The sequence below is a fragment of the Gavialis gangeticus genome, unplaced genomic scaffold (assembly GCF_001723915.1).
Source record: "Gavialis gangeticus isolate Ggan-Ray unplaced genomic scaffold, GavGan_comp1, whole genome shotgun sequence".
NCBI classification, from domain to species: domain Eukaryota; kingdom Metazoa; phylum Chordata; order Crocodylia; family Gavialidae; genus Gavialis; species Gavialis gangeticus.
Genome location: NW_017728992.1, coordinates 158,086,276 through 158,099,712, shown reverse-complemented (window position 1 = coordinate 158,099,712; position 13,437 = coordinate 158,086,276). Strand labels below are relative to the sequence as shown.

The window sequence follows — 13,437 nt, the reverse complement described above, 5'->3', positions numbered from 1 at the left end:
AGCTCTCCATTCTAGTATCCAAATAATTAATAAACACACTGAGTACCACTGGCCCCAAGACAGACCCCTTTGGACTCCACTCTAAACCTCCACCATTCTGACATAGATCCATTTGTAATTACCCTTTGCTTGCAGCTATTGAGTCAGTTGTCTCTCTACCTTGTAGTAGTTTTGTCTAGCCCATATTTCTCTAATTTCTTTATAAGAAGGTCATATGGAACTTTGTCAAAAGCCTTGCTGAAATCCAGATGTGCTATATCCACTGCATTGCCTTCATACACCTAGCTAGTTTGTTCAGTAAAGGAGATCAAGTTTGTTTGGCACAATTTGTTCTCTGTCACTTTTCTTATCTCAATAAGGGAGTAGAATTTGGTAGCCAGGTTTTTTATATTAGTTTAAAGTTTTGACTTGTGATCTACTTTTAAGTGGGCCAAAGATAGAGACCCATTTGGAATTTGTGACACTATGAGCTCTGGAAGACAAGAAAGCATAAAGTTTGGATGCCCTGCTAAAGGATTGCTTATATTACCACCTGTACTGAGAGAATTAAATTGGAGCCTCATTGCGCAAAGAACTGTACAAACACAGAGGCATAACAGGGGAAGCTTTGGTGCACAGGGTAGTACTGGCTGTGTTGTACGGTCAGCTGTGGTGGGGATCACTTCCCCCTCACATTTACACTAGTGGCTAAACCACCCCAACGTAGACAGCATGGGGTCACGTGGAATTGTTTTTAAAGTCTGTAAGTGAAGGCAACGTTCAAACAACCTGCCAGTTTTTATGAATTTGTGGATGTTACAGAATAATGTTATATTGTGTGCAGGCCCATCCTAAATTCAAAGAGAAAAAAACAGACAGACAGTATTAGGAACAGCTTTGGAGCTCAACTTGAATAGAATAAAACACTCTATAGCTTAAGGGAAGTAAATGAACAGCACAAATAAACAACTTTGCCCTCCCCTACTTACCTCCTTGCATCTCTTTCCACTGTTCCTTTCTCTCTGCCAACAATGCCAATCTCAAACAGCCACTTGTCTCTTTCTACAAACACTTTTGTGTTTGTTTCTATACTGCTTTTTACTGGGTTAATCTGAAAAACTACTACGTTCTTCTCCTTCTAATCCCTGAATAACACTTATTTCCACCGTGATGTGTCCAAAATACTTGTCCAGTGGCAGCATAGATTTAAAGCAGTTGAAAAACAAAACCTGGTTTCACTTATTAATAACATATTTTGATTATGTAGCATGACAGCAAGTTGTGCAATTCATATTTTTTATAACTACATTATTGGATTTCTCTTAATCTCTGTCCCATCTCAGTCCAAGCCAATGTTTGTAAGACATGTTTATGTCCTTCCTTGTATTGGATCCAGGATTACAAAAGAAAAGATGATTAAAAATTAATTTATGAACTAAATAATTTTTTTCACAACGTATCTTTGGGGCAGAGTATCAGGGTATCTATAACCAGAAAGGCAGACTTTTCATTACTCAATAATAGCTATGTGGTGCTTTCCAGTTTTCTAAACTCTATGAACTTTGATGGAGACACTAAGGGGATTTCACTCTACTTGGTAACCCAGCCACTGAATTTTCTGGTAGAAGATGGCTTCCCAGCCCACAATGTTCTAAGGAATGCTTAGTTGTGCAGGCTGTGGTGTTATTTAGGTGGCAGGGGAGTTTTATTTCCATAGCAGCTTCCAAAGAACAATGTAAATATTCTTACTAGCATTTCGCATTTTTTCAAAATTTGTTTACAAAATCTATTATTTTTCTTATTTTTTTAAAACTAACCTTGAATGACTGCCCCATTCTTAAAACAGTTTTTTCTTCCTTGAATGTGAAGCTGAAGATGGGAGAGCAAGTCCCCAGTGCTGGAAGAGAAATGTTGACAAGGAAAATTATTTGAATTAGAAAGGGGAAAGAATGGGGCAATCTCTACGTCAGTTTTTTAGAAATACAGTCTAACTAGATGATCAGTTACAACGACAGTTTCTCTCACAAGCTGCAGAAGGGCAAATTGGTGCCACTATGCCCACAAGGGGAATGAAAACAGCACCTTTCCAACTGGACAAACAAAGTTTGTGGCAGATAGCCAGTCAAGTCATATTTGCCGTTGTGAATGATAGACAAGTCCTCATGCAGCTAACCCTGCCTCCACATTCCCTCCCAGTCCTCTGTTTCTCCATTCCATGTGCTGCTGAAAAATTCCTAAGTGGGTTCCCTTAGGCCCATACTAAGGCCTTTTCTAATATGCTAATTGCAGCATAAATAGGAAGAGTGCACATGCACTTGATATAAGGCACCATAAAATGGGGAATGAACCACAAAAATAGTCCAAGTGTAATATAGAACGTTTTCATGACTCATTTACATGGTACCTGAAATTTAATGTTTTGCTGGTCCCCAACAATCAGCTAATTGTCATCCTAGACAGAGGCTGGGCAGAGAGAACCAAAGGGCTTCTCTCACTGGGACTTTATACCTTGCACTGAGTGATCCACCAAACCAAGGATCATGATCCTGGGCTCCCCCCTACACTAGCAAGTAGGGCATGATTTGGATTTGACCCTCAGTCTCCAAGTTGCATGTCCTGCCAGGCATGAGTGGCCTGTGTCCTAATTATACTTCACTGAATCATTTAGTAAATCCTCTGGATTTACTAATATAGTGGGTACCTCTGAAATGAAGAGTATCTGGACAACATACTTGTTTTAAATGACCCTACCCTGCCATCCTTGGCAGTTCACATTACAATACTTGTTTAGACAAGGTTTCGATGAATAAGGTGGGGAAAGAATCTTGGTAAAAAATTCTGTTCCAGAAGCCACTAATATCATGTGATGCTTCTCCAATTGCTGTATTCCCAGCACTGCCAGGGATGGTATCAGATTGCCATTTATCTGTAATACATTTGTCTCACTTTCTTCAAACAACATTCCTAGATCAAATTCCCAGTTTTTCACTATTTTCTATAAATGGCTAGGCAGTTCCATAGGCTGCAAACAACCTGTTAGAAGGCATTCTGTATAACAGTTTATTCACATAAGAAAGCTGCACCAGTTTAACTTAAATAGACTTTAAAAAAGATTTAGTTAACTGGTGCAAACAGTCTGATTCCATCCTCAGGGTGCCCTTTTCCAGTCTTGGTTTAGGGGAGAAAACTAAATGAGTGCAAGTTAGTATGTATATAAAATCAGTTTAAAACTATCTAGTACACATTTTTGGTAGAGAGGTCTAATAACATAGACATCTGAATTTGGCAGCCAGCAGAACTATTCTAGCTATGTCGGTTCAATAACTCTGTCTGGTTTGATTACCTGCCAACTACTAGTAAGAAAAAATGTAAAAAATATTCTCAGCAAAACCTGGAACTCTACTGAACTTACCTGGCTTTGAGTTTTTGCACAAATTTCAAACTCATGTTATAGAATTTGCTAAATTCTGTACATTATAAGTCATTTGCCTATGCATATATATTAACTCAATCATGTAGAAATTCATAATTTCACCAAAGATCTAGGGAAAATGCTGTATTTTCAATTGAATCTTGTTTTGAGAAGTTTGGAGGTGCTACAAACCTGAAATTCAAAGGAAAAATTGTGGTGGGGGAGGGAGGTGGAAAAAATATAGATATATTGGGCATGTCTAAACTAGATGCTTTACTGCACCATAGACTAATTGACTGCAGAGTAAAGTGTCGCTATCTACATATGCACACACTTACTGCGCAGTCAATTAGTCTACTCTGTGGTTAATTTCCTGAAGGTAGCAAATTAACTGAACAGTAGTTACTACGCAGTACTGCACTTGTAGATGTCAACCGGGAACAAATTTGCTCCCAGCCAGCCCCACCACCAGGGGGCCACCCTTCAGCTAGCTCCTGGGCCACAGGGCATAGCACTTCTCCAGCCCTGGGGCTGGGGTGGCTCTTTGCCTTACCCAGCCTGCCCGTAAAAATGCTGTGGTGACCCCAGGGCCCTGGGCCATTGGCAGCCACCCTCTGGCCACCAGAGCCTTCACCAGTGGCCCCAGGTCAGCTGCAGCAGCCTGCCTAGACCCCAGCGCTAGTCTCAGGCCCACTGCTGGCATGCCTGTCTAATAGATTCATAGATGGGACCCTAGCAGATCATCAAATCTGACCCCCTTCCCTGGGCAGGAAAGAGTGCTGGGGTCAGAAGACCCCAGCTAGGTGTGTGTCTAGCCTCCTCTTAAAGACCCCCAAGATAGGGGAGAGCATCACCTCCCTTGGAAGCCCATTCCAGATTCTGGCAACCCTTACCAGAAAGAAATTCTTCCTAATGTCTAACTTAAATCTGTTCTCCATCAGACTGTGGCTGTTGTTCCTAGTTACTCCAAGGGGCATGTCCTATTTCATGCTGTCCTCCCCTGATGAATTTGTAGGCAGCCACAAGATCATCTCACAGCTTTCTTTTGCAGAGGCTGTGGAGATCTAGGCCCCCCAATCTCTCATCATAGAGTTTTGCCTGCAGTCCCCTAACCATACGAGTGGCCCTTCTCTGAATCCTCTCGAGGTTGTCCACATCCCTCTTGAAGTGTAGCACCCAAAACTGGACACAGTACTCCAACTGCAGCCTGACCAATGCTGCATAAAGGGGAAGTATCACCTCCTTCAACCTGTTTGTCATGCACCTGCTAATGCAAGAAAGAGTGTGGTTAGCTTTACTGATCATTTCATCACATTGATGACTCACGTTCATCTTGGGGTCAACAATGACTCTAAGATCCCTTTCTGCTGCCATGCTGCTGAGAAGGTACTCCCCCAGCCTGTAAGAGTGTTGCTGATTCCTCCTTTCTAGGTGCAGCACCTTGCATTTGTCCTTATTGAAGTGCATACTTTTGTGTTCCGTCCATTTTTCCAACCTGTCCAGATCCACCTGGATTTGTTCCCTACCCTCTGGTGTATTAACTTTATCCCATAATTTGGTATCATCTGTGAATTTGGACAGGGTGCATGCCATGCACTAGCCTGGCCCCTGCGCTGGGTGCTGTAGGCACCCAGACTGTTGCATGCAGTCCATGAGGGCCATCAAAGAAGCCACACTGGTATCGTCCCTGATAGCACACAGTGCCTTCCAGGGGCAGAACTAGTCCCAGGAGGAGACCACAGATCTCGTGGTGTTCTGGGGTGAGGCTGAGGTCCTGAACCAATTTGTTTGGAGCCAGCAGTCCAACACCCACATCTGTGAGGGCCTGTCAGGCTGCATGGAGAAGCATGGGCATGACTGGTCGGCACACCAGTGTCATATAAAGGTCAAGGCCCTGTGGGCACAGTGGGTCAGCATCACTGACCATAATCGCTGGTTGGGGGCTTGCTAGAAGGCCATGCCCTTTATGCAGCAGCTGGAACACATCCTCATGCCCCAGGAGTCTGGCTGGATCCACACCATGAATTCCAGCATGAGCAGCCTGCCCAAGCCTCTGCTGTGGCCTGGCAGCTGCAACAAGGTGTCAGCAAGGGAGGGCCCCTTGGAGTGCCAGGAGCCCATCCCACCATGGTTCCTGCCCCCAGCATCATCCAGCCGTTCTGGCAGCGCAGGCTAGTACCTGCCCCATCAGCTATGGGTGCACAGGCCTGCCTAGGACAGCCTGGCCATGGAATCACCTGTCCTCAGCAGCTCCAGGTCCTCCCTACACCCCAAGACACTACTGGCAGGGACAGACTTGGGCCACTGGGCATTCCTGCCATGACCACCTGGTAAGCCCCACATTGGGGGAACGGCCCTCCCCACTTCTGCCCCTGCCCTTGCTCCTGCCTGGCCCAGCCAAGCTGAACCTGTGCCCTGGAGTCCCCCCACTCTTCCCCTCTCCCCACAGCATGCAGGGAAGTGGGAGGGAGTGCAAACTTTATTAAGCAGCTTGTGGCCCCTCAGCTAGGCAGGCACAGACCTCCCACGTGCAGAGAAATACATCAGTGCTGGCGGCAATGTCATCCTTGGCTGCAGGAGGCAGGGCATGTAGTGTAGGCACAGGTACCCCTCCAAGCAGTGGTGAATGTTGCGGGGCAGTGCAGGCTTCCCCATTGCACCATTGAAGCTCTGGGTCCTACACCAGGTTCTCAGGGGTGCTTGGGGCACCATGGAAATCAGCAGCAGCAGGGCATAGTGAGTTGGGCACCCCTTGGTCCATCCAGGATGCTATCAGCAGGGGCATGCTCAGGGTACAGGGCTGGCATGGGGTGAGGCTGGCCTTAGGGTTCCCCTCTGAAGAGGCCCACTGGGGAGAGGGCATAGGTACCAGCAGCTCTGAGTCCCAGTCAGCTGTGAGCTCCTTGCCACTCAAGCCCATGAGCCATGGGCCTGGCAGCAGAAGAGATGGTCTGGCCTACAGGAGGAAAATGTCCCAGGCTGGGAAGGGGACAGGAAAGGCAGACTGCCTGTGGCAAGCACCCAGTGGCTCATCTGCCCCTGTGGAGCAAGTGGGGACGAGAGACTCAGATGGTAGGCACCTGCCTGGCTGACTTACCATGGTCCCTAGGCACCTGTGGGCACACGACCCCTGATCTGAGGCCGGGCAGTGCACAGCCCCCCTGGTATTGTACATGTTATCTCAGAAATGTTGCCAACTTTCACAAACAGCCTCCTTCTCTTGGCTCTGCAGCTCCAGCAGCTGCACGTGGGGGAGAGCCACCAGCTGCATGTGGGGATGTGCCATCAGGGTCAGTGCCAGTCTCGGCAAGGGCCTTCTGTATGCAGCACACCTGGCAGCAGCAGACCAAGGACTGGACCCAGCTGCTGGACCAGCTGGTCACTATGGCAGAGGAGCGGCTGGAGGACTCATAGTAAATTACTGTGGAGTAAACCCATACAGCACTAATTGCACATGTATACATGTCCACTATGTCCCCCTTTACTGGAAGTACCTTAAACCAAAGCCCTGAGACTTATTAATGAGCTACATAATTCTGAGCTTTTTTTTAACTAATCTGTAACCACATAGTACTGCACCAGTTCCAACTTTCTGTCCAAGCAGAAAGCACACTCACCTAAGAAGGAAGGAAAGAGTTTTCTTTCCTGATACCTAGTGGGCACGTCTACACGACACATTTACAGCGGAGTAGATTAATTATGTCTGCATTAAATGTTGCACATCTACATGCACATCCCTATTAGGCTAGAGTAAATGAATAAACTCCACAACAGGATCGGACTTGTACTTACAGTAAATACAAGTACTACACTGCTGCGGAGTGAAAAACTCCACAGCAGTGCATATGTAGACGGTGCCCAAGGTGGCTGAAGCATGAGGGTGCTTCAGTGTAGGGGCTGCCTGCTGGCTCACCCCACACTGGAGCATCCTCATGCCCCACCCAGCCAGCCCCTCTGCAGCATGTTGAGTCAGGCTCAACTCCTGCTAGCTGGGGCTGTTCTGACCAGGCTTAACATGCTGCGGTCCTAAATGCATGTTCATACAGTGTGCCTGGGAGCAATAAACTCCAACGTGATATGTGCAGGAGTTTATTGTTTTGCAATAAATTACACAGGTAGACATGCCCAGCAAATAATATTAAAGGGACATTCTCAGGCTATTAAAGTTAAAGCCAATGGAGATAAAAATGAACAGACCCATTTGTACAAAACTCAGGAAAGTAAACCCTTAGGAATGTTCTCCTTGAAAATGCACTTTTTAAGCTTAGAACAAAACTGGAAAGCTTCATAAATGCACTAGATTTCATAGATTCCATAGACATTACAGCTGGAAGGGAACTCAGAAGGTCATTGAGTCCAGCCCTGTGCCCCAAGGGCAGGAGGTCAGCTAGGGTCAAAGGTCCCAGCAAGATAAGCATCCAAATGCTTCTTAAAGGAGTCCAGAGTAGGTGCTTGCACCACCTCTGGAGGGAGTCTATTACAGAACTTGGGGACTCGGAGAGTAAAGAAGTTTTTGCTTATGTCCAGCCTAAAATGGTCTTGGAGGAGTTTGTGACTGTTGGACCTTGTCATCGCTTGGGGTGCTCTGGTGAACAGGCATTTCCCCAGATCCTGACGCACACCCCTGATGTACTTACAGGCTGCCACCAGGTCCCCCCTGAGCCTGCACTTTTCCAGGCTGAAGAGTCCCATGGCTCTCAGTCTCTCTTCATAAGGCCTATTCTCTTGTCCTCTGCTTATGTACATGGCTCTCCTTTGGACTCTCTCAAGCTTCTCCACATCCTTCTTGAATTGTGGTGCCCAGAATTGGATGCAGTACTCCAGCTGCGGCCTCACCAAGGCTGAGTACAGTGGGAGGATGACATCCTGAGATTTACTTGAGAAGCATCTATGGATGCAAGCCAGAGTTTGGTTTGATCTACCAGCTGCAACATCACATTGGTGGCTCATGTTCATCTTGTGGTCAGTCATGACACCCGAGTCTCTTTTGACCATGATGCTAGTGAGCGTAGCACTGGCAAGCCTATAAGCATGCTGTGGGTTTTTTTCCCCCAAGGTGAAGTACCTTGCATTTGTCTGTATTGAATGTCATCAGGTTTGTATCTGCCCACTTTTTAAGTCTATTCAAGTCAGCTTGGATCACCAGCCTATCCTCAGGTGTGGACGCTTTACCCCAAAGTTTAGTGTCAGTTCACTTCTGACACCAGTATCCACATCGTTGATAAAGATGTTAAAGAGAACAGGTACAAGGACGGAGCCTTGGGGGACACCAAGCACCGTGATGATTCACCTCTGCCGTCCATCGCTCCCTGGGTCCAGACTCAGAGCCAATTCCCCAGCCATTGAACCATGGTGTAGCAGAGGCCACAGTTGCCCAATTTTTCCATGAGGAGAACATGGGACGCCAGATCAAAGGCTTTTTTAAAGTCCAGATATATAATGCCAATCTCTTCTCCCTTGTTCAGGTGATATGTCACCTGGTTATTGTTAGACCCTGACTCCATGTGGCGCCCAATGTCTAGGGAGACGATGATCCAATTGCTCAGAGAGCAAACACCAGCACACAGTGCTCACAACAGCTTTATTCAAAATGAAGACAGCTTTGGACTAGCTCCCAAAGAAACTGGGGAGCTGCAGTGAACATTAGTTTTTTTCCATACTTATACACTTTGGTTTATACTCATTAACATTTACTCCACCTTTGTCCCTCCTTTGTTCCACCCTTAGTTCTTCCCATTTTAAGCTCTGGCTCTGTTTACTGTTTGTTTCATTAGCATGGAATTGCCTATGTATTTAACTTATTGACATGTTTTTTTTTGCTATGAATGCATGTCTAAGACCTTGACTCCACTTCTTCAGTCACTGGGCGGACTTTGACCAAAACCTGGAAGCTTCTGCAGGCCTCTTCACCAATCACCATTCACCTTTTTGCATATGTTTATCTCAGGTTCTGTTACCAGTTACATGTTGCCTTTTACATTTGAGTCTGTTTTTCAGTCCCATGTTGTATCATCTCCACATTCCTAAGACTTCACCTCATTCACAGCACACAGACTGACAAAGACTCACTTGCTTCTTTTTCAGAAAAATGGTTCACACAGTTAAGATGGTTATATAGCATAAGCAAATGGCTGGCTTAGCATAAGCATTCATAACCAAAATCTTATATATAAGAGCTATATAACTTACAACACTATTATATTGTTAAGAAAATGCTTGCTTAAGTGTCTTGCAATATTACCTTTAATATATCATTCTGCCTTGTGGTCAGCAGCTTTGCTGAGCCACAGATTAAAGCCTTTATTCAGCTGCAAATCCAGTGCTCCCCAAGATGCAAATATTGTCACCCTAATAGTATGCTGGCTGTCCCTCAGTATGTTGCCATCAGCCAGCTTGTCAAGAATAGTCTCTTTGATATTTTTTTTCAGAATCTTTCCAGCATTGAGGTCAGGCTGGTTGGCCTGTGGTTCCCAGGATCAACTCCTCTCTCCTCCTTTCTTGATGATGGGCACCACATAGGCCTTCTTCCAATATTCAGGTACTTCACCCAAGTGCCAGGAGTTTTCAAATATCTTTGCCAGTGGTTGGGCTATGACTCCTGCCAGATCCTTAAATACTCTGGGGTGCAATTTGTCAGGACCATCTGAATTGAAGGTGTTCAGCCTCTCCATGTTCCTTCACAAGGTCTACACTGATGCTGGGTATAAATTCACCCTCACCCTGGCTATCCCACATCATGCTAGGCAGGGCGGTCCCCTTTGGGTTGATGAAAAACCAACACGAAGTACCCGTTAAACAGATTGGCTTTTTCCTGGGTTTTGGTTGTCAGGTATAGTTACTAGCATTACTGGAAAAGGAAGATAAAGGGAAGTCTCTTGCTCAAAACACAAGCAACTGCTTACAAAGAGAAAAGGGAAAATATGCTTAAAAAAACTGAAAAATGTACTTGCGTGGGCTTTCTTTTAAACTCTTGTTTTTTGTTTGAAATCTCTTGGTTTAATCAGGATTCTGTAGCCATATCTAAGAGAAACAAAGCCAGAAGTAACTTGGAGACAGAATGAGTGGAGAGTTGTCCCTGGAGGACTGTACACTGCTATAGATAGCTTTTTGGACAGATTCCAGCCAGGCATGTTTGGTCACACCAGCAGAGCTGACCACTTTTACTTTTGCCACTGGCTTTGGCTAAGGACTCACTGTTCAGGTCCTTGCCTCCACTGAAGCAGAGCTAGTAGATAACACCATGAGGCCACACAGGACTTTTTAGAAATGCAAAATGAGTAAACAGAGTTAAACAAATAAACTGCCACATAGCTCTTTGCTGGCTTCATGCAGCTCTTTGCTGGCTTCATCTGCTGGTCACTTCTTATCTTTCAGAGGCTTTGAAGAACCTGCAGGGAGAAACCTTGCCCTCAGCCCCTCCTGGAGGATGCTTGACCCCTGGCAACTCCAGACACCCTTGCTCCCTGCTGGTGCAGCAACCCCTGCTGGTCCACAAAGCTGGCTTTTCCTCATGTGCCACACCTGGGTTAACTCCCTTGCTGGGAGGCTCACTGCATCCCTGGACTTGGATCCTCAGCCTTCGGTGAGTCCTTCCAGGTCTGGGGTGGGTATGGGGAAGTGCTCCCAGGCTATGGGGCTGTTCATGCTTCCCCACACCCATAGTAACAGGGCCCACATCAGCTATTATGATGTAATTGTTCCCTTGGATGTTCCTATAGGGATCCCAGCTAGCTAAATCACCCTGGATGAAACAGGATTAAAGCTACACCTGTTGCTAAATGTGTATAATTGTTACACCTGTCAACATGCAAAAAATAAACAACTTTCACAATACAGTGATGGACAACATTCCCAGGATTGCTAGCTTCTCTATTTCCAAATGATTTCTTTCATTTCAGAGATGGCAAAGTACTGGCTTCTCTTCACACAAAATGAAACTGTCTGCTTCTTCAGCCAAATTTTAGTACAGCCAGTTCAGGCTCCCTCTAGCATACCTCAGAATAAGAAAAGTCTAAGTCACTTCTGCAACATTACCAGAATGAAATCCATTCTCTGAGGAAAGGATCTTGAGTTTCTTATGACTGCTCTTTGTTGTTGTTGCAGAAGTGCAAAAACTTTAAACTCTGCTTACACAGCACCCAATCTTAACTTCCCAGTTACAGTTTATTCAGATAGTAATGGCCTGGATTCTTGCAAATATTCCAGCTTTGTAGTATATTACTGTTATTTAATGAGTTCACATTGACTTCCAGTAAAGTCATGTATTGATTTTGAAGTTCTCTCTATTAACTAACGTTAAGAGACTTTCAAAGGACTTGCTATATCATGGTACTCTGATCTTCTCCTATTTATATTCCAAATCATCTTTTAAGATGCAAATTGACTAGCTATTTTATTGGCCCTGAATTAAAAAAATGTCACAGTTGGAGCCAGCACTTTCTTGTAATGACATACCTCTCATTTAAATTTATCACTGTAAAAAATTCTATAGGCATCAGTGGAATTGCACCTACCTTAACTCATTCATTTTTTTGTTATCTTTATCACTTGCTTCAACCACCAAAACCTTTTCCTTCATGATTTTTTCTAGAGATTAAACTGCAAAAGAATATGCTGCCAATTTTAGTGTTGATTTGTATTTTACAGAAAGTTAAGATTTTTGTATAAAACAATTTATCACAGACAAGGCAAATTTGGTATTTTAAAGATCTTCTCTACAAGCAGAGAAATACATATGCTTTGTAAGGCTTCTACAGAAGAATTTTACTGAGCTATTCAAAGCAAATAATACAGGCGTATGACAACTGGAAAGCATTGTCTATATATTCTTGCTGCAGTAGTTTTTCACTACATATATTATTCACAGACTGCCGCAGTGATTTCATAAAGTTAGTGGTCTTTACAAGGGATAAATGGTAGGAAAATACTTGCATAGTTTTCTTTAATTTTGAGTGTTATTGCATATTGCATAAAAAAAATCATCAAAATTTGGATTCATAGCATCCTCTCTCTCTTGAAGGCAAATTAAAGACCAAATTTTTGGTGCTTGAAATTTCTGGTGAGACACATTAGGCAGCAGTTTGATTCCACTGCTATATTCCAACCTACATGTCAATGGGTGCATCTACATGACTTGCATAACCAAGTACTAAATGACCAAATACTAAATGACTGCAAAGTAGGCCTGTATGAAGTTTCTAGTATTCACTTCGGATTCAGCCAATTCGGGAGTGTAGCAGGGCACTAAGGTGCCTGTTACTTGGAAAGCTGGAGTAGTGGCTTAGGTGCTGATTGCTAGGGGGAAACCAGAGGGAGTTAAGGACACACACCTGTTTAGTCAGCTGAATGGAAGGGGCAGGGCCTGGCTCAGATATAAATTGCAGGCCAAAGCCCAGGGAGAAGGAAGTCTATAGCCAAGGAGCTTAGCCTTGCATATATGAAAGAGAAAAGGCCTAGCTATGCAAGCAACTAGTGATGCTGGTGAGTAATGGAACACCTGTGGTATGATTTGGAGGACATTTTAGTCATGAGGCATAGGTTTGTGTTATAGCCAATTGGCTTGTGTTTTTGTTGTTAAACCGGAGGACTGGGTGAGGCTATTAGGGGTTGGAGGGGGCCTCATAGAGCGGGCAGTGTGAGAAGCCCCATAGAGCAGGCAGCAATTGACAAGTGCCAGGGAGCATAGCTGTGAGGCAAGCCAGAGAGTGCAGGCTGTGACCCTAGGGTTCCATCCTGCTACAGGGAGACGGTGATTCAAATCACTGCCCTGAATCAATTCTGCTGAATCTGATTCAGAGACTTAGCTGCAGCCAAATCTTGAAATAAGCTCCATCCCCACCCATTCTCCCAGCTCTAAACAAACAAACAAACCCCAGCTATTGGCTGCTGCCAGGCAGGGGGGTGATTCCCTGCTTCCCCCCACTACCCTGTGCTGCATGGGGGCCCCTACCATGAGTCCCACAACCCCCCACCTGCTCTTCCACTGCCACCCCTGACCCCAGTTCTTTAACTTTTTAAAAAGAAGCCCCAATTCACCAGCTGCTGCG

General features: G+C 45.0%; 1 long non-coding RNA gene across 1 annotated transcript; it reads right to left on the bottom strand.

Moving 5' to 3' along the window:
• Nucleotides 1-9,820: 9,820 nt before the first annotated feature.
• Nucleotides 9,821-10,861, bottom strand: LOC109305068. Its single transcript, XR_002099548.1, has 2 exons — nucleotides 10,338-10,861; nucleotides 9,821-10,238 (listed from the first exon to the last, which is right to left on the bottom strand). It is a non-coding gene; the product is annotated as an uncharacterized LOC109305068 (long non-coding RNA).
• Nucleotides 10,862-13,437: the final 2,576 nt, after the last annotated feature.